This window comes from Podarcis raffonei, chromosome 15 (genome assembly GCF_027172205.1).
Source record: "Podarcis raffonei isolate rPodRaf1 chromosome 15, rPodRaf1.pri, whole genome shotgun sequence".
NCBI classification, from domain to species: domain Eukaryota; kingdom Metazoa; phylum Chordata; class Lepidosauria; order Squamata; family Lacertidae; genus Podarcis; species Podarcis raffonei.
In genome coordinates, this window is record NC_070616.1 from 20,804,134 (window position 1) to 20,826,300 (window position 22,167).

At 46.1% G+C, this 22,167-nt stretch overlaps 1 protein-coding gene across 4 annotated transcripts in view; it reads right to left on the minus strand.

Annotated features, from left to right (window-relative positions):
• B3GAT1 (beta-1,3-glucuronyltransferase 1) overlaps positions 1-21,805 on the minus strand; it is a 61,463-nt gene extending 39,658 nt beyond the window's left edge. The window contains exon 1 of one of the 4 annotated variants that reach the window (XM_053366967.1): positions 20,955-21,805. The gene's annotated coding sequence lies outside the window, so the exon portion shown is untranslated. The remainder of the gene's footprint in view (positions 1-20,954) is intronic. The other 3 variants (XM_053366970.1, XM_053366966.1, XM_053366969.1) reach the window with 3 other exon arrangements.
• Positions 21,806-22,167: the final 362 nt, after the last annotated feature.

Sequence of the window (22,167 nt, forward strand, 5' to 3'; positions counted from 1 at the left end):
AATCATTGAATATCTTTCTTTTGGGATCTTCCCCCATCCCTGCCCAGAAAAGCTGATGACAATGCTTTTTAAAAATAATTAAGTTAGTCATTCACTAATCTTTCTGATGCTCGTGCAACAAGTTTGCTGTTTCCCTCTTTCGCTGCTGCAACATTTTCCAGGGAAGTCGCTGTGTAAAATTGCTGCAGGAAAAGCAGTTTCTGTCTCCTGTGGCTGAATTGAGACAAGGGGTTGTTGTTGTTTTTTTTTTTAAAAAAATATGTGTATGTAAGTTGCCTAGAGACATTCTATATTAAGTGACAAATAAATCACCATCATTCTCACCCTCATCTAGCTATTAATTAGCAGACTAAGGCCAGGACGTTTGTGCTATCATAGAGATAGATAGATATAGATAGATAGATAGATAGATAGATAGATAGATAGATGATAGATACGTAGATAGAGGGGTTTTTGTGTGTGTGTGTGTGTGTGTGTGAAGCTGCGTTATACTGAGTCAGACCATTGATCCATCTAGCTGAGTACTGTCTACACTGACTGGCAGCAGCTCTTTAGGGTTTCAAGCAAGGTTTTCTTCCAGCCCTACCTGGACTCTAGTCCCTCACCCAGATGCCAGCCAAACTAGGCTCTGTGGACCAAAGGGGCTTTCGAATGCACATTATTGTCCCAAGTGTTGTCAGCTGACCCCATCGCAGCCTCTTGCAAAACTGGCTCATGGCCAGGGAAGAAACTCTCCAACTAGTCAGCTAAGTTGAGAAGACTTTGGCTTAAAGCGGATGTTTCGCCCTAAAACAGAGTGTTGAGGTCCTTTTGGAATTCCCCACTTAAGAGAAACATCTGAAGGCTTTTGATGGGGCAAGAAAACATTCACAAAGGCAACTCTCCCCTGCCTGGGGCTTTGGTACTCTAACAATTCCCATCAGCCCCCCACCCCACACACAGCTAGCATGAAACTGTGGTCAGGCATGATGGAAATTGTCGTCAAATAGAATTTGAAAGTCCCTTATTGTTGTTAGCCACTCTGAGCCCGGCTTCGGATGGGGAGGGCGGGATATAAATAATTATTATTATTATTATTATTATTATTATTATTATTATTATTATTATTACAGTGGTGCCTCGCAAGACGAAATTAATCCGTTCCACAAGTCTCTTCGTCTTGCGGTTTTTTCGTCTTGCGAAACACGGCTATTAGCGGCTTAGCGGCTATTAGCGGCTTAGCGGCTTAGCGGCTATTAACGGCTTAGCGGCTTTAAGAAAAAGGAAACAAACTCACAAGAACTCGCAAGACATTTCGTCTTGCGAAGCAAGCCCATAGGGAAATTCGTCTTGCACAACGACTAAAAAAACAGAAAACTCTTTCGTCTTGCGCGTTTTTCGTCTTGCGAGGCATTCGTCTTGCGAGGTACCACTGTATTATTATTATCCCATATAAAAGAACGAATGCAGGGGGTTGGACTAGATGACTCTACAATTCTATGATTCTATGAAGATTTTGTTACCAGCAGGTAAAAATCAGCCTCTGTGGCAGGAATGAAGAAGTTGTGGCCCTCCATGTGCCTTTGAACACCATTTCTCAGCAACTCTACCCCCCACCGCATAGTCAATAGTGAGGGATGATGGGCAGGGATGCAAACTTGAATAAAAAATTGGGGGGCCCAAGAAAGCCCCGCCCCACATAATCGATCACATGATGCAGTGCACTCACACCATTTGAATGGCAATGCCCATCAACTTTGAAGGCATAAAATATTTTATTGGGGGGCTGAAGACCCCAGGCCCCTAGGAGTTAACTCCTATGATGCTGGGAGCTGAGGTTCAGCAATATCTGTGAGGGCATTATAATGCATTAAGATGAGTGAGGTTCCTCAGGGATGGGCTCTGGGATCTGCCTGCCCCCTGCTTCCAGCTGCGGCTTGCCGAATTCTTTGCAAACCTCCACGAAACAGGGATGATTCAGCCTGCACCATAAGTTATTAACTGCAGCAGACGGTGTCTCTTCCCATTAGAGCGCCGTCGCGCGAGGAAACTGGCCGAGACAAGAAAGGGGCTGACGGGCGGAGCGCGAGCAGAGAGCAGCGCGTGGAGCGGAGATGAAAAATAATGTTGGCAGTGTTATTAAAAGATAAATTGGCGGGGGAAGATGGGCTGAAGGCTTTAGAATGTTGTAACAAATCCGCGACCACCTAGGGCTTTGAGACTGTCAGGACGCGGCAGAGAAAGAGAGGATGAATCAACAGGGCTGGAAAACACCATCACACCAAATATGTATACCTGGCTAGGTGGGAAATTAGGAAAGCCCATTAGCTATGGGCATACGAAACTGCCTTAGGCTGAGTCAGTTGATCGTTCCCCTCTAACCCAATGCTGGCGGCAGATTTCCAGGGTGTCAAGAAGGAAAACAGGAAGCTGCCTGAGTCTTATACTGAGTCAGACGGTTGGTCCATCTAGCTCAATATTTTCAGCAAAGAATGGCAGCAGGCTGCAGCCCTCTGGGATATCAGGCAGGGGTTTTCCCCAGTTGTTATGTACCGAGTTGAATAGGATCCAAAAGGCAGCAGTCTGATTGGCCCTAGAACAATAGGATTCAGAATGCAGCAGTCTGATTGGTCCTAAAACAACAGGATTCAGAATGCAGCAGTCTGATTGGTCCACAGGAGCCACCCAATCCAGCTCCAGGTGGAAGGGAATCCGCAACCTGATTGGCCTACAGGAGAATCCTGGAATTAGCCAATCACGTGGGGCCCATTGTGTAAATGTATATAAGGCAGAGATTCTGGGGGAACTTCCATTCCTCCTCACCACTATGAGCTGAATAAAGAGCATGAAATCCACTCTTGACTCCGAGTATATTTCACCAGTTCTACCTGGAGATGCCAGGGATTGAACCTGGAACATTCTGCATGCAAAACAGAAGGTCTAGTCCCTCACCCAGATGCCAGCCAAACTAGCCTCTGTGGACCAAAGGGGATTTCAAATGCACATTGTTGTCCTGAGTATTGTCAGCTGACCCCATCTCAGCCTCTTGCGAAACGAGGCCCCTGGGCTGATGGCCAGGGAAGAAACTCTCCAACTAGTCAGCTAAGTTGATAAGACTTGCCTTAAGAGGATGTTTTGCCCTAAAACAGAGTGTTGAGGACTCTTCCCAGCCTAGGAAGCTGCCTTGGACGGAGTCAGATTGTTGGTCCATCTAGCTCAGCATTATCAACACTGGCTGACAGCATCTTTCCAGGATGTCAGGCAAAGACATCCCATAATTCCTGACCATAAATCCCAGCTCTTCTGGTCGGGAACTGATGGGAGTTGGAGTTGGAGTTCAACAGCCCCAAGAGGCTGACAGATTCCTCATACCTGCTTTAGAAAAATGTCTGCTTCGGGGAAAAAAATGCTTTCAATGTAACTAGTAAAAAATAAAGAACTAGGAGCAAAATGAAACAAAACAAAACTGCAATAAATAAAAGAAAATGGCCATACACACAGAGAAATGTATATACAGGTATATGCAAAAAAGGTTATATAGCATAATCTAGCTCCATGAAACAAAAGGTCATGTAGGAGGAACACAAAAGGAGGTACAAAAGCTCAGGATCGAGGTAAATTGTCAGATCAAAAAAACAAGTGGCAACTAAGGGGGTGTCTAGTACATCCAGGTTGTGCAGGATAAGTCAAGATGGGCCACCATGTAATTCCATATTTGTCAGATTTTATCAGTGCTCTGCTAAGCTTGCTTCGTTGGGTCAGTTTTTCTCATAACACCAAATTCTTAACTGTGCCCCACCGTTCCTCCACAGAGAATGCAGAATTATATTCCTAATGGCGAGCTATTTCCCTCTTAGCTGCTGCACAAAGGTTTAAAATCAAGTCTTGATGGGTTAAATGGTTCATGTTCCCTATGCTTTTAAATATGTTGTAAGCCACCCAGAGTGGCTTGGGAAAGCCAGCCAGATAGAAGGGGTAGAATTATTATTATTATTATTATTATTATTATTATTATTATTATTATTATTATTAAGCAAAGCTAAAATGGAGTCAAGAGGAAGGATTTATGCCTGCTCTTTTTGAACGAGAACTATGGAGCACAGCTGCAGATAATAATGTTCAGGCAACTATTTTGTTCTGTTCAGATCTATGATTGAATGGGTTAGATGGGAATAGGGAACTTTTGACAATACAGATATTGCTAGACTACAACTCCCATCGGACCTGACCTTTAACTGTGATTGATGGACATGCGGGATTTGGGAGTCCAGCAGCATCTAGAGCAGTGTTTCCCAACCCTGGTTCTCCAGCTGTTTTTGGACTACAACTCCCACCATCCCTAGCAAGCAAGACCAGCAGATGCTGGGAATTGTAGCCCCAAAACAGCTGGAGACCAAAGTTTGGGAAACACGGAAGAACAACCAGCTATCCTTGCCTCAGATCTTTTCAACTTGCAAGACCAGGGATTCAATCTGGGACCTTCTCCATACAAAGTGTGTTCCCTCTCATCGAAGAACTGGCCCTTTCATAACTTCCAGTCACCAGAGGAGAGATGGATGAGGCAGTCTAAGCACATCCTATCCTATTTCTGCTTGTCCTCAGAGTGAAGACTGCATGAAATTGAGATTTAGATTTCTTTGATGAGGCGGTCTGAATGAAGGTTGCCGTCAGTTTTTCCTTTCTTTTTCTTTAATCCTTGCATAAGGTGGTTAAAAGGTGGCTGGCAGCTGCCTAATAACCTAAGTATGCAATAAGAGCCTGCTGGATCAGGCCAATGGTCCATCTAGTCTAGCATCCTGTTCTCACAGTGGCTGCCCAGATGACTGTGGGAAACCCTCAAGCAGGATTCAAACACAAGAGCCCTCTCCCCTCCTGCCGTTTCCAGCAGCTGGTATTCAGAAGCATTGCTGCCTCCAGCTGTGGAGGCAGAGCACAGCCATTGTAACAAGAGCTCTACCCCTCCGCCCCATCCCAGAATATTTGTGGTATTAAGCGTTTCAGGATTTCAGGGGGAGCTATAGGACCTGCATTCATTGGAAATGAAGCTTTATGACCACCCTAAAGCCTTTGCATATGCAAAAAAAAAAAAGTGAAAGCAGAATCGTGTCTAACTGCTCCATTAGCATCCTGAGCACAAATCGCCATAAATGCACATTGAAAAGGACACCCTTATTGGACACCCTTATTGACTTCTGGGGGATCTAATCAGGGCTGCCAGTAACCATATTTTGCCACCAACTGGCAGGATTGGTTCCTCCGCTCCCCAAACCCAGGAAAGGAAAAACCACAATTGGCCCAAACACAGCAAGGCTCCTTGCAGCGCTGCAAAAGTTATGGCAGTCTTCATGCTGAAGTTGCTTTTGATGAGAAATACATTCCCTGCCCTGCTCTGGTCAATTGACAGCACTTTCCTTGCTTAGTTTTTGATCTTAGTGGCTGATTTTATGGCCGCATTACTGCGAGAGACAAGAATTAATCACCTCAGCAAACCTCTCCCTTATCGTTTGGTTAATGTGCTTGAATAACAGCCACAGAGGCTGGTTCTTCACATGCAGCACAAACTCTGGCCTCTCTCTTGGCCTCCATTTCAAAGTTCCTCCCTTTCTCTTATGTGCAAGACAAGGGAGAGGTTGCAGAGGATCACAGCACAATGCACACATTTGATGCACGTTTAAAACACATAGCTTCCCTCAGATAATCCTGGGGACCATAGTTGACCCCTTACAGAGCTACAATTCTCAGCACCTTTAACAAACTACAGTTCCCAGTATTGAATCATGTGTTTTCTCTCTCTCAGACGAACCTACCTCACAGGGTTGCTGTAAGGATTAAATGGGGAAGGGGGGGAGTATGCCAGGAGTGGCCAGCATGGTGCTTTCAACAGCTGCAGTAATACTGCTTCTCAGGATGGGTTGGGGGCAGCTCAGGGACATGGAGAGGTCAGGGCTGCTTGGGCATACTGGCAGGGCTGCCAAATTGGCACTGCCGGTGCACCTGCACAGGTGTCTTCTCATCTTGATCTGCTTCATCACAAAGGTACGAGGGACAAATAGGCAGCAGAAACCTGGCTTTGCAGAATCTGTCACCCTTTCATGTTGCACATCTCCCTTCTCTCTCTAGGAACAACACTCAGGGAAAGGCTCTCTCCTTGCCAAAGTTATGGGCCACGGTGACATCAGCAAGTAGACCAGTCACATCTCTCTGCTTTCTCCCTTATATAGGGTCACATTCACCATATATTGAAAGTGCCATGATGCCAGTTGAATCAGCCATGGCTTCCCCAAAGAATTCTGGGATCTGTAGTTTGTTAAGGGTGCTGAGAGTTGTCAGAAGACCCCTGTTCCCCTCCCTGAGCTACAGTTCCCCTGATGGATTAGCAACCAATCTCTCTTCACCATAAGAGAGGTGGGGAACAGACACTGCCTAATAATGCTCAGCCCCCCTTAACAAACTACAGCTCCCAGAATTCTTTGGGGTAAGCCATTACAATTGGTATCATGGTGCTTTAAACATATGGTGTGAAGGGGGGGGGGGCTAAGTGCCTGGAAACTCTGAGCTTCAGATGCCAAGCTGCATGTTTCAAATATTTTTCTCGCTTTAGTGGCATTTCACTGATAAATAATAAAATACTGAATTTGCCGACTGACTTTCCCTGATCATATCAGAACTGCATCATTGCCTCTCTTCCTCATCAGTATAAGTTCCCTTTAGTTTCCTTGCCATAGTTTGAGTAAATGAGAGAGAAAGTGGGGGAAATCCCCAAGGGGTCACTCTGGAAACTTACATCCCCAAAGGCCTCTGCACCCCTTTTTCTGAAGCTGCTGGATCCTTCTGTAGAGCGTGAGTTGAGTCACCTCCTGTATTTTTAGCCTTGGCTCCAACAGGGTCACCTGTCTTTTGAATAACTTAAGCTTTGTGACGGCTTCTTTTCAGCTTTGGGATTTGCCAGCGAAAAGCAGATAGGGGTGGGGAGAGGGCAAAAGAGAAGTCCTAAGATTTTAGCCAAAGCACTGGAGTGCCAGGCTGGTATTTATAGCCCAGCCCTGGGCGAGGTAACCCAGGCGCAGTGCAGCTGTCACTTCTGGTTTTTCAGCAAGAGGCCAGAGAGTGTGCTGGAGTTTGCTCAGCACATCTACCTCTGCACCATCCTCTGTCCACTGGCAAAGGGGCACACTGGGGAGCTCAAGAGATGCCTGGCAAGCACACACCCCTTCACAATGCAGTTGCACAGATGCAACCAAGGAGTGTGACAGAAGTGTGTTGTTGCAAATGGGATCATCTTAATAGATGGTCCTGGTTGCGGGCAGGCTCTCAACCTGGGTGCCCAAAAACCTTAAACAAAATATCTGTGTCTGTGTGAATTTATTTATCCTAATGGGGGGTCGGCTTGAGGGTCTTGCCACGCAACCCTCCTCCCCTTGACAAAGAGTCCTGTGACATCCTAAAGACCAACACATTTATTGGGGCACAAGCAAAGGATGCCAAAGGAGAAAGGACTTATTCACACAGTGCATGGATAAACTATGGAACGCATTCCTGCAGGAGAGAGTGGTGGTCACCAACCTGGATGGCTTTGAAAGAGGGCTAGACAAATTCATGGAGGTGCAGGCTCCACAATGCTTATACTGTGTCTCCACAGTCAGGGGCAGCAATGCTTCTGAATACTAGTTGCAGGAAACCACAGGAGGGGAGAATGTTCTTGTGCTTGAGGTTTTCCCTTGCATAAGATTTGCCTTTCTCAGAGCTGCCACACACTTGGCCAACATCTTCATCAAGCTATCCACTGTGACCCCGAGGTCTTAATCCATGTCAGTCACTGCCAGTTCAGACTCCATGAGCATATATATATATAGCATTAACATGTTTTGGGTCCCCCCCCCTCCCCAACATGTATCACTTTACACTGAATTTTGTTTGCCGTTTTACTGCCCATTCACAGTTTGGAGATGCCTGTCTGGAGAGGGAGATACTTAAGCACAGTTTTACTCCCCCTCTTCCTTTCCCCACATTCCAGGAAATGCAGGAGACTGTCAGCTTGACTGCTGTAGTTTGAAGAAAGCGGATCGCCAGGCTCCCAGGAGAGAGCTGGACAACTTTGATGCGAGAAGCAGAGAGCTCTGTGGATACCTGTTTATCTGCCAGGGTGGCTGCCCTATAATGGAGAAAGTTCCCCAATTAAAAACGTGAGGCAGCAAATTCCATTTTAAGACCTTCCAAAGGGCAGACCTATTAAACATTTATGGAGACGGTTCATTATGAGCCCATTCTTGATGACCAGATTCTACTTCACATCATTTGGTTGTGGGAGGGTGGCAGGAGGTGGAATAGAAGCCCAAACCTATCCCTGTTCAATATAACATTTAATCCTCCTTTTAAATTCCTAATAAATCGCAATGGTAATATAAGCAGCAATGTTGTCAGCACTTGATCAAGCACCACAACATTCGCAGACAGACTGACATATGAGTGTTAGATACAAAATGTTAATAGCCTGGCCATATTCTCAATTGAGGGGACATAGAATCATAGAATTGTAGAGTTGAAAGGGACCACGAGGGTCATCTAGTCCAACCCCCTGCCATGCAGGAATCTTTTGCCCAATGTGGGGCTCAAACTCATGACCCTGAGATTAAGAGTCTCATGCTCTAATGACTGAGCAAGCCCAGGTCCATATATTCGGCTATTGGCTAGAGGGTCATGCTAAACATCACATGTCTGCCTATGATGGAAGTCAGATTGCTCTGGAAGTTCCAAAACACAATGCCACCACCCCCTCTCCAAATTGTGGGATGTGTGTCGAAAATTGAGGGTAAGTTTAGGCAAATTGGTAGAGTCACATGGGAAAGCTTAAAGTTCGCTGTACCACTTTGGGCTGCTGGTAAACAACAGCAATTTCCCTTGCTCACAGAAAACAAGCATATAAGGAAGAACCCAAGGCTGAACACTGTCTTTCCCTGCAGATTGGAGTTCTGCATGCAGGGATTGTTTATTCACCACGGGGGAGCATTCAAACATGTTATGAGCCCTGTTGGATCACTCCAAATGGTGGCAGACTTTGTGCTATCAAATTTCAGCGGCACCCTGTGCAACACTAAAATTTGGCAACCCCCCCCCCCCCGTTTCTCTTGTTCTGTTCTGCAGCATTGTGTGGTGCTCACTGCAACATGACACTCAGTGTGGTTACACTGGTCGTGCTTACCCCAAAACTGCCTCTGCTCCACAGCCCTGTCTCATTCAGCATTCTGGACATTCGTAATGGTCAACCAGATGCCTCAATGGGCAGCCTGCAAGAACTCATTGATCCCCAGCAATTTGCTTTTGGAGGCATGATGATGCCTCTGACATATAAGGGTTCAGTTTGTTGCAAACCCTCTCTTGCAGTGTGATTTGCAACCGTCCAGGATGAAACTGTGATTCTACTGATTGTGTTAACGGGTCTTGAATTCCTAATGCATGCCGGTATATGGTTGCAGAAGATGCCCCATTAACACGCATGCAATTACAAGCTCGGCTCTTGTGTTTCCCTGTACATATTCATGGATCATTGAGTGGATAACTACAGGCAGACACGGCGTCTAAAATCCAGCCATTTTACCTGACGAAGGGAGGGAGAAGTAAAAGACTTAACTCAGTGAGGTTATGGGCCAAGCCTGCTAACGACAGCCTGTCGGAATTGCTAACTGTTCCACAGACATACTAAATGAATTATTAAATTAGTCTTGCCACTCATGAGACACTTTTATTAATGGCTTTTGGAAATAGCTGCCTGGATAGTTAAAAGTGCTGCGAGGACATGCAAGAAATTTCTCGAATGACAGAAAGGCCCCAAAAGGACGTGCCCCAACTGGCTGGCTGACCTCGTTGGATAAAGGTGACACTTGTCTGAACTAGGGATGAGGAACCTGTGAACCCTCGCTAGATTTTGGAGGACTCCAACTCCCATCAGCCCTGGCCAGCATGGGCCAATGAACAGGGATGATGGGTGTTATAGGTTGACATCATCTGGAGGTTTCTCACACCTGCCTTTATCTATCTGGGAAGGGGGATAGAAGTGTATTGGGAACTGAACTCAAAGCAGGTCCTAAACCTAGGAACTGACAGGTGCTTGCTGAGGATTTTCGGCAGTGCAACATAGCAGTCACAGTGATGATCCCTTCTAAGATTATACAACTTCCTAAGATTATGCTATAATATTATAATTATATAAAAATAATAATTGGGGATGCATTGCAATAATCAAAGCAGATCTCCATGTCTTGCATTTCAGCTGGATATACTATTTTCTGTGCAAGTACAATAACTTCTTTTGGAGAGACCTGTGTTTTTCATGAAGTTCCATTGTATAGAACAGACCCTGCACACCATTCTCTTGAAACAGAAGTGCCTTGAGTTTTCAGTGTTACCAAATGTTTAGCTTTGGAGTATACAGTAGCCCCAAAGCTCCCCTTTCATGCTGATTTGGTGGCTCTATGATGCTGGAGGGGATGCGGGTGGTGCTGTGGATTAAACCACAGAGCCTAGGACTTGCCGATCAGAAAGTCGGCGGTTTGAATCCCCACAACGGGGTGAGTTCCCATTGCTCAGTCCCTGCTCCTGCCAACCTAGCAGTTTGAAACCATGTCAAAGTGCAAGTAGATAAATAGGTACCGCTCCGGCGGGAAGGTAAACGGCGTTTCCGTGCGCTGCTCTGGTTCGCCAGAAGCGGCTTAGTCATGCTGACCACATGACAAGGGAGCTGTACGCCAGCTCCCTTGGCCAATAAAGCGAGATGAGCGCCGCAACCCCAGAGTCAGCCACGACTGGACCTAACGGTCAGGGGTCCCTTTACCTTTATGATGCTGGAGACAGAGCCCCTGCCAGGACCCTCATGCAGAAGTAATAGCAGGTCTTCAAAAGCAGCCCCAAACATGACCTTGGACCACCATGCCACTGATGGGTTGGGGACTATAGCTTAATCTGCTTTGCATATAGAAGTTGTCAAGTTCAACCCCTGATGTCTCCAGTCAAAGTCTATCAAGTGAAACCAGACAGCCCAGCAAGGTGACCACTTGGCAACTGGACATAATGAGCCAGGGGTGACCATACCCTCCAACATTTCTCCAATGAAAATAGGGATGTCCCATTCCATAATGACAATTTTACTATTTATATCCCACACATTTTACTGGGTTGCTCCAGCCACTGGGCAGCTTCCAACATATATAAACGCATAATAAAACATTTAAAAACTCCCCTATACAGGATTGCATTCAGACACTTTGGGGACTGGATAACTCCATCCCCTCCAGCATTTCTCCAATGAAAACAGGGACATCCTACCATACCCTCCAATGAATGTTCCTCCAATGAAAATAGGGATGCCCTAAGGAAAAGTAGGACATTCTGGGATCAAATCAGAAACTGGGATGGCTTCTCCAAATCAGGTGCGTCCCTAGAAATTCGGACACTTTGAGGGCCTGGGTGATACTCCCTGCCTTTTCCAACAGTGTTCAGCTTAGGAAGGATTGCTGTCCATCTAAATAGCTCCTCCTGATATTTGCTAGACCCCACTTGAATTTAAACATCAAAACAGACCTGTATGCAATATCCTGTTTTGCAGAGGACCAACCTGATGTCTATGGGAAGCCCGTAGTAGCACCCAAAGACAATAGTCCTTATATGACAATACTCCAAATGACAAGACACTTTGTATTTAACTTCTCACAAGAATTTAACTTTGTATTTAACTTCTACTTCCTGCTCAGTCTGACAAAAGTCCTTTTGAGTCCTGAAACTCACCTACCGTATAAACCCAAAGCAGAGCTCCTGAAAAGACAACTGTGAATCTTGGTACAAAACTGGGTATTATGAGGTGCTCCTACCCTCCCCAGTTAATGACATCTGCTTTAAATAGGCAACATCTGCAGGTATCTCCAGCTTGTGTTGATGATACACCCCCTGTTTGGCAATGAAGGCCAATGTCCTGATCTCTCCTTTTCAGTTGCTGCTTTTGGTCTCTTCAGGGGTCTTCCTCTTTGTGACCTCACATCCCACAAGAGCCCACCCTTGTTCAAAACATCTACCGAGCCCTACACCAGCTTTCTGCAGGAGCTGAATCATCAGACTTCAGCAGCGCATATAATTTGCACTGCCGGAATCCATCGCTCGGGAAGATTTGGGATGGTCGCCAGTTTCTGACAAACATCTGTTACAACTCTCATTTAGAATCCTCTCCATTATGCTACAAATATCGGGTTTGTGAAGAAAAAAACAGACCCTTTGCAAACCAAATCCTAATCACTTGTGTTTGAGCATGCATCTTTGACATGCTATTTGGAGCACAGATTTGGGATCATTCTGTCGTTCTTGTAAACCACCCTCACCTCTATTTTTGAGCAACGCAAGGAAAATTAGACTATTGGGTAAGAAAGCTGTGTGTTTTCTTGACAGCAAGACTGGTGTGTGTGTGTGGCTTGTTTCCAATGCAAGGGTAAAGGTATAGGTAAAGGGACCCCTGACCATTAGGTCCAGTCGTGACCGACTCTGGGGTTGCGGCGCTCATCTTGCTTTATTGGCTGAGGGAGCCGGTGTACAGATTCCGGGTCATGTGGCCAGCATGACTAAGCTGCCTCTGGCAAACCAGAGCAGCGCACGGAAACGCTGTTTACCTTCCCGCTGGAGCGGTACCTATTTATCTACTTGCACTTTGATGTGCTTTCGAACTGCTAGGTTGGCAGGAGCAGGGGCCGAGCAATGGGAGCTCACCCCGTCGCAGGGATTCAAACCACTGACCTTCTGATCGGCAAGTCCTAGGCTTTGTGGTTTAACCCACAGCACCACCCGCGTAGAGGGGGGTTATTGTTTGGCACCATAGAAATTGAACTGGACTGGTTACAAAGGCAGAAGAGGTGGAGAAGAGGCTGTTTCATTGGATGCATTAGGAAAATGTTAGGAACAAAGCTAATTCATAGAAATTCACTGAAAGTCTTAGGAGTCTCAAAGCTGAACGATACAGCTAGCACCACCACACTGAGCAGCACTCTCCGGCTGTCTAGACGCAAGCAACTGTTCTCTGTGAATATATGAACTGTTTTCTCCAAACTGCATTCAGGCATGCAGTTTCCACTGGGAATCTGAAGCAGGGCAGCCCAACAAGAGCTGCATTGGAAGCTTCTGCTGATCATGTAGCTTGGTTCATATTCAGCAAAAACTGTCATGCATAGAATTCCAACAAAAATGGAAAAGGAACTGCACCTTGTGTGTTCGTCTGTGGTCAGGAATGGAAATCAGTGAAGTGAATTTAATTTGCATTTGTTCATGAATTTTTTTTAAAGTCTGTAAACAATGCACAATTATTATTTTAATGTTGTTTATTTATTTTCATTTATTTTCCCATAAACTTTATATACCGCTTGATTGTAAGAAAAAACCTCCGGATTTTGAAGTTTACCGGTACATTGAAATAAATGTAAGTTATGTAAATAGCTGTGTAAGTTACGTATCCTATGTTCAATAGCAGACAGCGAGATGAGCAATACAGCATTTGGTGGAAGCCAAATGGCAGAAGAATGGAAACAAAGATGATGGTGAAGAATGGATGTTGGAATGGAAATTGCAGCCTTCTTGCATCCTTAATCGTGCACAATGATGACGCCATATGAAGAGGTTTGGCTAGACTGAGAGAAGGCACGTGGGTGAATAAAACTGATTTTCTGGGCTTTCACACAATCCATATTGGTTATAGAGAATGGGGGACTTTCTGGCACATTTGGGACATGTTGCTCTTGTTTGGCTAAAACCGTTCCTTGCTCTATGCCAAGCTATGGTTCATTTCCCTGAAACTCAATTCCAGGCAGAGACTAAGCAGTTCCAGTCCTCTGTGCGGAACAGCAACAAATCACCACAGACAGGAAGGAAGGCGGACAGGCTAGTGGACCAGAAATCTATGTTGCCATGAAGCATTTCAATTCCCCAAAAAAGCCCATTATTGGCCTCTTCCTCTTCCCTTTTTACTTCTGTAAGAAAAGGTGAAATCAAAGGACATGTTTCAAAAACTAAAAGGACATTCCCTTGCAAAGACTGGGATCCTTAAAACCAGCTTCTTTTGTTTAGATCTGCAAGATGTTGCTAGATCTGAACACAGATAATTTATGGAGTTCACTCACCATCCCCAAATGCCGTGATGGTCACTAGCTTAGAAGGTGCTCAAAAAGGTTACACAGACATATCAGTGTAAGCTAATGGTATAAATAGTGTTTAATCATGATAGCTAAATGGAAGCCCCAATTTCAGAGGCAGAGCCTAGGATTTGACGATCAGAAGGTCGGCGGTTCGAATTCCCGTGACGGGGTGAGCTCCCGTTGTTTGGTCCCTGCTCCTGCCAACCTAGCAGTTCGAAAGCACGTCAAAGTGCAAGTAGATAAATAGGTACCACTCTGGCGGGAAGGTAAACGGTGTTTCTGTACGCTGCTCTGGTTCACCAGAAGTGGCTTAGTCATGCTGGCCACATGACCCAGAAGTTGTATGCCAGCTCCCTCGGCCAATAAAGCGAGATGAGCGCCGCAACCCCAGAGTCAGTCACGACTGGACCTAATGGCCAGGGGTCCCTTTATCTTTACCTTTATAGCTTGGTTTATCAGGTACTGGGGCAATGTGTGTGTGTGTGTGTGTGTGTGATGGACTGGACAACTTCTGATGTCTGGTATTGGATCATATTTTGGAATGCTGCTGTATGTACTCCTTGCTGTTAGGACACTTGGGGGCAGATCCACTCCATACATTTAAAACACAGGACTCCCCTTAAAGAATTCTGGAAACTGCATCGTGTTGAGGGAGGTGAGAAGTCCAGCTCTCTGAGGGGTAAGTGGCAGTTCCCGGGATTCTTAAATGTAGGCTGTGCAAGTTACCTTGCACAATACTTGGGCTTTTTTATTTTTTAATCCCTCTGTCTTGTGCTGGTTCTCTTTTTCAGGGAGGGCTTAAAAAAATTAAAGCAGGAGAGCAATTAAAATGACATATCTCAATAACAAACTGAAATGGTACATGAGGGGGATAGCTCATTCGGAAGAGCATGAGACTCTTAATCTGAGGGCTGTGCGTTCGAGTGTCACCTTGGGTAAAAGGTTCCTTCTGCACTGCATGGGGCTGGACTAGAGGACCCTAGTGATCCCTTTCAACTCCACAATTCTGTGATTTTAGAATTCTAACCATCACAATTTGGTCACCTGATCTTGCTGAATGGGTAGACTGAATCATGCCCTCCACTCTGTTCAGCAGCTATCTTTAGCACCATTACATGGCAGTTCAATGACTGGCATTTGTTGTGGTGGTAGTGCATTGAAAAACACGATTCCTTTCCTTTGTATCATTAAAAAAAGCTATTTTGCTCTTCAGCAGCACTGTATTTCCAAAATACAATCGATATGGGTTGAATGGTCAGTAGGCAAATCCCCCAATCCTAGCAGATCTAGAGGCATTTAATTGCAAGTGCCTCTATTCTTGAGAGTTTTCCTTGGTCATTATGACAATTGCAGTCCTCGCCCGTTATTGCTGCCATAGCTAATCACTGCTGATACAATGCCATACATATAAAGGAATAACATGCCTACAAATGTCTGGGAGAGAGGGCGAGGGGACACATTTTGCGGCCTGATAAAGCTTGCCAGGAAGGAGTGGGAGAGAAAAGAGAGGGTGAAGTGTAATAACAAACAAACTGGTAGGGTAAGCCACTTTTACAATATTGCACCCTTACATTCTGCATGAATGGAACAATAGCTATTACCACCCACTAGTTGTTTTTTTTAAAAAAACCAAATCCATTTCTCCCCCTGAGTGCACTGAAGTCATAGAATGGATCCGTACTTTTAGCTGCTTGTTAGCTGCTCTGATTACAAGTTCCTGGCCTTCAAGACGAGGGGGCATCCAAATCATGGAGCCCAGCAAGGCTGATCTTGTCATGGTGTTAAACAAACGTGGCTGTCTTAGGTGGCAGATTTGGGGCACTGTTAAAAGATGGTTTTCTTCTGTTGTCTTGTGTGGTGAAATTCATGGAGGAGAGGTCTATCAATGGCTACTAGTCATGACTGCTATACTCTACCTGCACAGTTGGAGACAACAATGATTTCCAATACCAGTTGCTTGAAACCATGGAAGGGAAGAGTGCTCTTGTGCCCATGTTCTGCTTACTGGTTTCCTACAGGCATCTGGTTGGCCATTATGGAAACAGGATGCTGATCTAGATGGGCCTGATCCAGCAGGCTAGTCTTATGAAATGTCACAAGTGGCTCTGTCTTCAAGACAGGACTGGCCGACTCACCCATGAGGCAGGGTGAAATGACCGCCTCAGAAGGCAGGATCCACAGAGGCAGCAGATCCAATCTCCATGCATTACCCGATGCTGCTGCCACAGTGACAGCAACGCTGTAGTGCACTCCTTAGAGGCTGGATCTGCTGCCTCCGCAACAGCCCTCCCCCCCCTCCTATGCTGCCTCTACAGTGACCTCTTGGCAAATAGGAGGCACTGCTAGCAGCAGTGGAGCAAGCCGATTGGGCGCCTGGGGCAGGGCCAGCTGCCAGTGGGGCAGGGCAAGCCAGGGCAGGATGCTCTGCAGGGCCTCTGAGGAGTCTGCCTGCCTCTTCCCTCTCAGCTGCCCTACAGCTGAGGGGGAGGTGGCAGGTGGACCATTTGGGGCAGTGTGGAGCCTGTGGGCACCCAAGCCACCGCGTCACTCCCAAGAGAGACCCGTGGTTCGAGCGCGCTGCAGGCCTCGCAGTGAGTGCTGCCCAGCATTTTGTCACCCCCTCAGTGGTGACACCCGGGGCGGACTGCCCCTCACTGCCCCCTTTCTCTGCCCCTGACTGCTGGTCGTCTCCAAGCCACAGGGAGGAAATGTGGGGGCTGCTTTCTGTGGTCTCCTGGGCCTGGATTGATTCAGAATGGGCCCGTTTCCCCCCTACCCATGACAGCCTTTGATTTCCGTTTCAACTTTGAGTAAGGTCATGCCCTCCCCCAACATTTCTCCAATGAATATAGGGACATCCTAAGGAAAAGCGGGACATTCTTGGATCAAATCAGAAACCGGGACAGCTTCTCTAAATCAGGGATGTCCCTGGAAAATAGGGACACTTTGTGGTTTGTAAGGTTGATTTCAAATGTAGATATTTATTCCTGCTTTGTTCCTGGCGTAGATCTTCACCTACCCCTTCTTCCCTGGGCGGGGGGAGAGGCACCATTTTGTAGTTTGTCTCAGGTGCCAAAATGTCTTGAGCCAACCATGCTTCTCTTAGGCTCTCAGCCATTAAAATGTGTGCGTGTGTATGTATATGCACGCACACACATACGCTAAGCAACATCCCATTCTCTGGAATATTCTTGATCTGAACTTGGCTTTTGTATAATCTTTCCTTGAATTTCACTTTGATGAAATTTGGTGACACACAATTATGTCTATAACCTCTTTCCTGGATATCACTAACAGACAAAACTTTCAGAGGGATGGGTGTTAGTCTATGTCTACAAGAATGACAGAGTCCTTAAAGACTCCACATTTGTACTGGCATGAGCTTTCCTGTTTAGTGTTTATTTCATCAATCAGTCATCCGATGATTTGAACTGTAGTCTATAAGAGCTTATGGCAGTAGCTCAGTGGAGCAGCATCTCTTTTTTTTGCATGCAAAAGATTCCAGGTTCAATCCTCAACATTTCCAGCCAGGGCTAGAATACACTTTTGTTTGAATTCACAGGGACTCACTGCCAGTCAGAGTAAACAACACTGAGCTAGATAGATCAGTGCACATGACACAACTTCCTATGTTCCTACAATAAATGTCTTAGTTTTTAAGGAACGACAAGACTCTTGTAATTTGATTTAAGTGAGGTTTGGGTGAAAAAGCCTCACAGGCTAAACTGAGACCATGGCCAGGCCAGGATTGGCCCATATATTGGCAGTTCCTCACCAGTACCTTGGGATGTGTACATGTCTCACTGGGTAGGAACCTGAAACTTCACACTGCATATCAGTTTAGGTGAAATTTGGTGGCAATTGTACTTCTTGGTTTTCTTGACATACTGTTTCCACCCCTAACAGGCTCTCAGAGCAGCTCTTCAGAGTTCATACAGGTAAGGTTCAGGGTCTGCTGGATCAAAAAAAATTAAGCTGGCAATGGAGGAAGGTGGTGTGATGTGGAAAACCCCCAGACTGGCATTCTATAGACCAGGATAAATTCCAGGCCAAGAGATCTAGTTGGTGGACCAAACAATGGCATGCCATGACAGGGCAATCACTTGCTACATTACAGGATGTGATGTCAACACTGACCTGAAAACTATAGCAAACTCATGCAGGTCATCCTGGGCAAGTCACGTGACCAACAGAGGAGTGTAAGAGTTTTATGTTTGAGTTCTCAGGTGGCTCAGCCAGGAAAGTTACTGGTGGCCAACAGGGACTGAGTAAGCATGCACAGAGTTCCTCAGATTGTGCAGGTAGCAATGTCCTCACTCCATTTATGAGTGAACAGACGACCTACTGACTAATTAAGGGTTATTCATGATCCCAGGTCATGGGGCTATGCCGGAAGGGTTGCAAGCATTTTATTAGGCATTCCTATTTTTAGGGGAAGCTATAATCCAGCTGAGGGAGGAGGGATAAGAGAGCTCCACCAAGTCTGCAACCATTTCATGAGTTTGACTCGTACACACGTCAAGTGCCCATCCCTCCTTCTCCCTCTTTCAAACAATTTCCCCTGCTCCCCGACACAGAGACAGACAGTCCTGTTGGGAAAGGGCATGTAAAATCTGCTGTCAGAATTGTTGCATTAGTGACACGCTGAAAACATTTGGAGTAGCTTCTCCAAGACATATTGAAATTAGCCAAGGATACCCAAGTACAAAACACACGTGCACTGTGGCGATGATTAAAGCTGAGCACAAAATGTGGAAATATGCTTTCTCCTTCAAAATGAACAGAAGCAAAAAGTGGGAAAGGTCTGCACTTCCCCTCCTCTACTTCCATGGGAAGGAAAGTTATGGAATCACCATTTATCTTTCCTGGTATCTGTATCTCTTCCATCTGAGTCTTTCAGCATAGCTTGCTCACCTTGGTCAAACTTGTTCTTCCCCAAAACATCCTCTTCATTGCTTTGACTGCATACAACTGAAGTTCTGCCTATCTGAACAACTCTGTGGAACTCAAAAGCTTGCACATTACCATATGTCAGCTGGTCCAATAAGAGGTAGAACCATTTATTGAGTTTAGATCTCCTGTCCTTTGGAAGTGACACATCCATCACCACCTGCTGAATGGAGTCCAAAGTTATATAAAGACCATCTCTCTCTTTCTCTCTCTCTGATTCATAGAAAGGGAACAGAAAGCTTTTTCACGCCAAGTTAGACTATTGGTCCATCTAACTAAGCACTGTCTACCATGAGCAGCAGAAGTTATTTAGGGTTTAGACAGCCCTACCTAGAGATGATGGGGACTGAAACTGGTGCCTTTTGCATGCACAGTCTGTGCTCTCCCACAGGGCTACAGACCTCCCCCAGATTCCAGCACAAGTCAGTTTTCAAATTCACAGTTCATTCTCATTGCACATCATGCTTACATAGCTCCAGCTTTTTGCTATTTACACAGCCGTGTCCTTCTAATACTTAGAAGAAAACTAGGATGAAAGCACACCGACACACACATTGTTCTACCACTGTGATATTTGTCAGCTATCAAAAACTCAACCAAACTGCTGAGTCAAGCAACAAAGACTCCTTTGCACAAAGACTTCTCCACTGAACATGACAGTGGAGTGCAGTTAAGTCATGTTCTGGGGATAAGTGCCTGGGAGTCATGGCCCCCATTGTCCAGGTCTCTTGGTGTTAGAAGGCAGCATTTATTCATGGGTCAGCCAGTTCAGTCTTCCTGTCCCCCAAACACACCTATACTGTGACCAGTTATCCCTGGGATTCAAAGACATCCAAGGTACTGGGATGCCCAGGAGTTTGGGTAACAAAGGTGCTAGTCACAGAGAGTTACAGCAATGGAACAGACTGGAAGTGTCAGCCACAGTTCAGACCAAATTCAGTCCAGAGTCCTACATGCTCCCCCTTTTTTGTTTAAGTTTTCAAAGGGCTCTTTCTCTTCTCTTTGAAACATAGATTTCAGCTGGAGATGGGTCCCAAAGGGAGGCCAAATACAAAAGAGGCATTGTTTGCAGAAGGAGCACCACATCGCTCGCTACACCTGCCCCCACCTCAACACAAACCTGCCATCCTTCTTGCTGGTCCTTTGCTACCCACTCACCCATCCACCCACCTCCCTTGCCCAAAGGAGGCAAGCTTTCCATTGAAGTCCATCCAGAAGTTGGCTGTATGGCTGGTGAGAATGGGACATGCTATTCATTGCAAAGGAAGCAAACAAAAGAGTGGACCAACTCTGGATTCTCCTGCCCACTTGGCATAAAGATTTGCATGCATGTATTTGTGTGTGTGTGTGTGTGCGCGTGCGTGTAGCAGCGTGGGGGGCATCTGGCAGAGGGCTGCAGTGCTTTGTCCACTGCACATATATAATGGTTGATCACAAAAAGGCAAATCTCTTTTCCTTTAGGGAATGGCAATATGCCACTGAAAGGAAAAACCTCGATGTCCAGCGTGAAGAAGAAAAGGGGATGGGAAATAGGGTCTGGATACCAGGGAGGCAAGAAATGGAGAGGTTTGTAACCAAACAATAGGGGCTCACTGGACACTCATCCTTCACACCTACCACGGCAAATTCCCAAGTCCTTTTTGCAGATCTCAGTTAACTCCTGCAACAAACCCTCTCTCTTCCACTGCTTCTGCTCTTCATCTCCCCCCAAAAAGCATGGGCAACCGAGTGCCCATTGCATCCTTGAAAGTCTTTTATCGTCTCTGCTCTCCCCTGCCTAACCCCAGAAACCGATTCCACAAACATAAAGGAACTCTGTCTAGCTCAGCAAAAGCAATCAGGAGGGAGAAAGAAAGAGAGGAGTACCTTATTCTGGGAGCCTGAATCGCCTTCTCTCTCCATCGCAGCAGCGTCTATTCATCCTTTAATCCTTGGAAACAGAAGCACAATTCAAAGCATCTCCCCGCATGCGGTTCTTCCACACGTTCTTCCTTTGGCTTTTTTTAATACAAAAAAATTCCAAGCAACAGCAAGAAAAAAGCACACCCCAAGAATCTTCCCCCTGTCTTCTTTCTTCAAGCTGTGACAGTAATCATATTAATAATCTTTTTCTCTCTCCAAAAAATCACAGCACACAACAGTTATTCTCCTGCTGTCTTCTTCCAAAGACCACAGCAGCTTCACCCGGGCTCATCGTGATGTGAAAGGGCAGCATTTAATAGAAAGGAAGAATGAAAGAAAGAAAGAATGAATGAATGAAAGAGTGCAGGAGAGAGAGAGAGAGAGAAAGAGAAACGGGAAAGGGGGAAAGGGCAGTGGGAGGGAGTACAGAGAAAGAGGCTGAGGCTGACTTCACATCTGTGGCTGATGGGTCTGTGTCTATAGAAGCAGTGACAGCTCCCCCCGCCCCCTTCAGAGAGTAAGGGAGAGGAGGACCTCTGTGGCTGCTAATGGCCTGTACCAATTTATTCCACTTAAGCAGGGGGGGCAGTTCTCCCTGCAAGAGGGAAGGAAAGCCAAGCCAAGCCAGCCTCCCCGATGTCCCCCGAGATGAATTGGTTTCTGCTTTGCCCGTTTGCAATCGCGGCTCCTGCACAGACTTGAATATGGGGAGAGACAGTGGGTGATGGTCTCCAAGCTCAGTGTGGGGGGAGACAAAAACGGGATACAGACAACATATGGGAAAGGGGCATGGTGGGAAATTCTCATGTTTGCAAGGGGGCAAGCATAGCTGTGCAGATGGGCATGGTTCAGAATAGAAAGCACAGTGTGGCAAGCATATCTCCTGACTGGAAGATCAGAAAATAAGACTTGCTCATTTGCCTGGTTCAAAGCTAGGTTCAGACATTCATTGTTTGAAAGCATGGCATGAAATACTGTGACCCAGCTAGGCTTCCCCCACTTCAGAATATTACCACCTCCGTACAACCCTTTTGTGTGCCTGAGCACCCATCTCCCTAACATAACAGGGATGGATTGGCATCATCTTCAAAAGCTTCCCCGAATCTCCTTTCCATGTTTTAGGTTGGGGTTCTGAGAGAGACCACTGAGAGAGACCACCATGGCCCACTCCAAGATC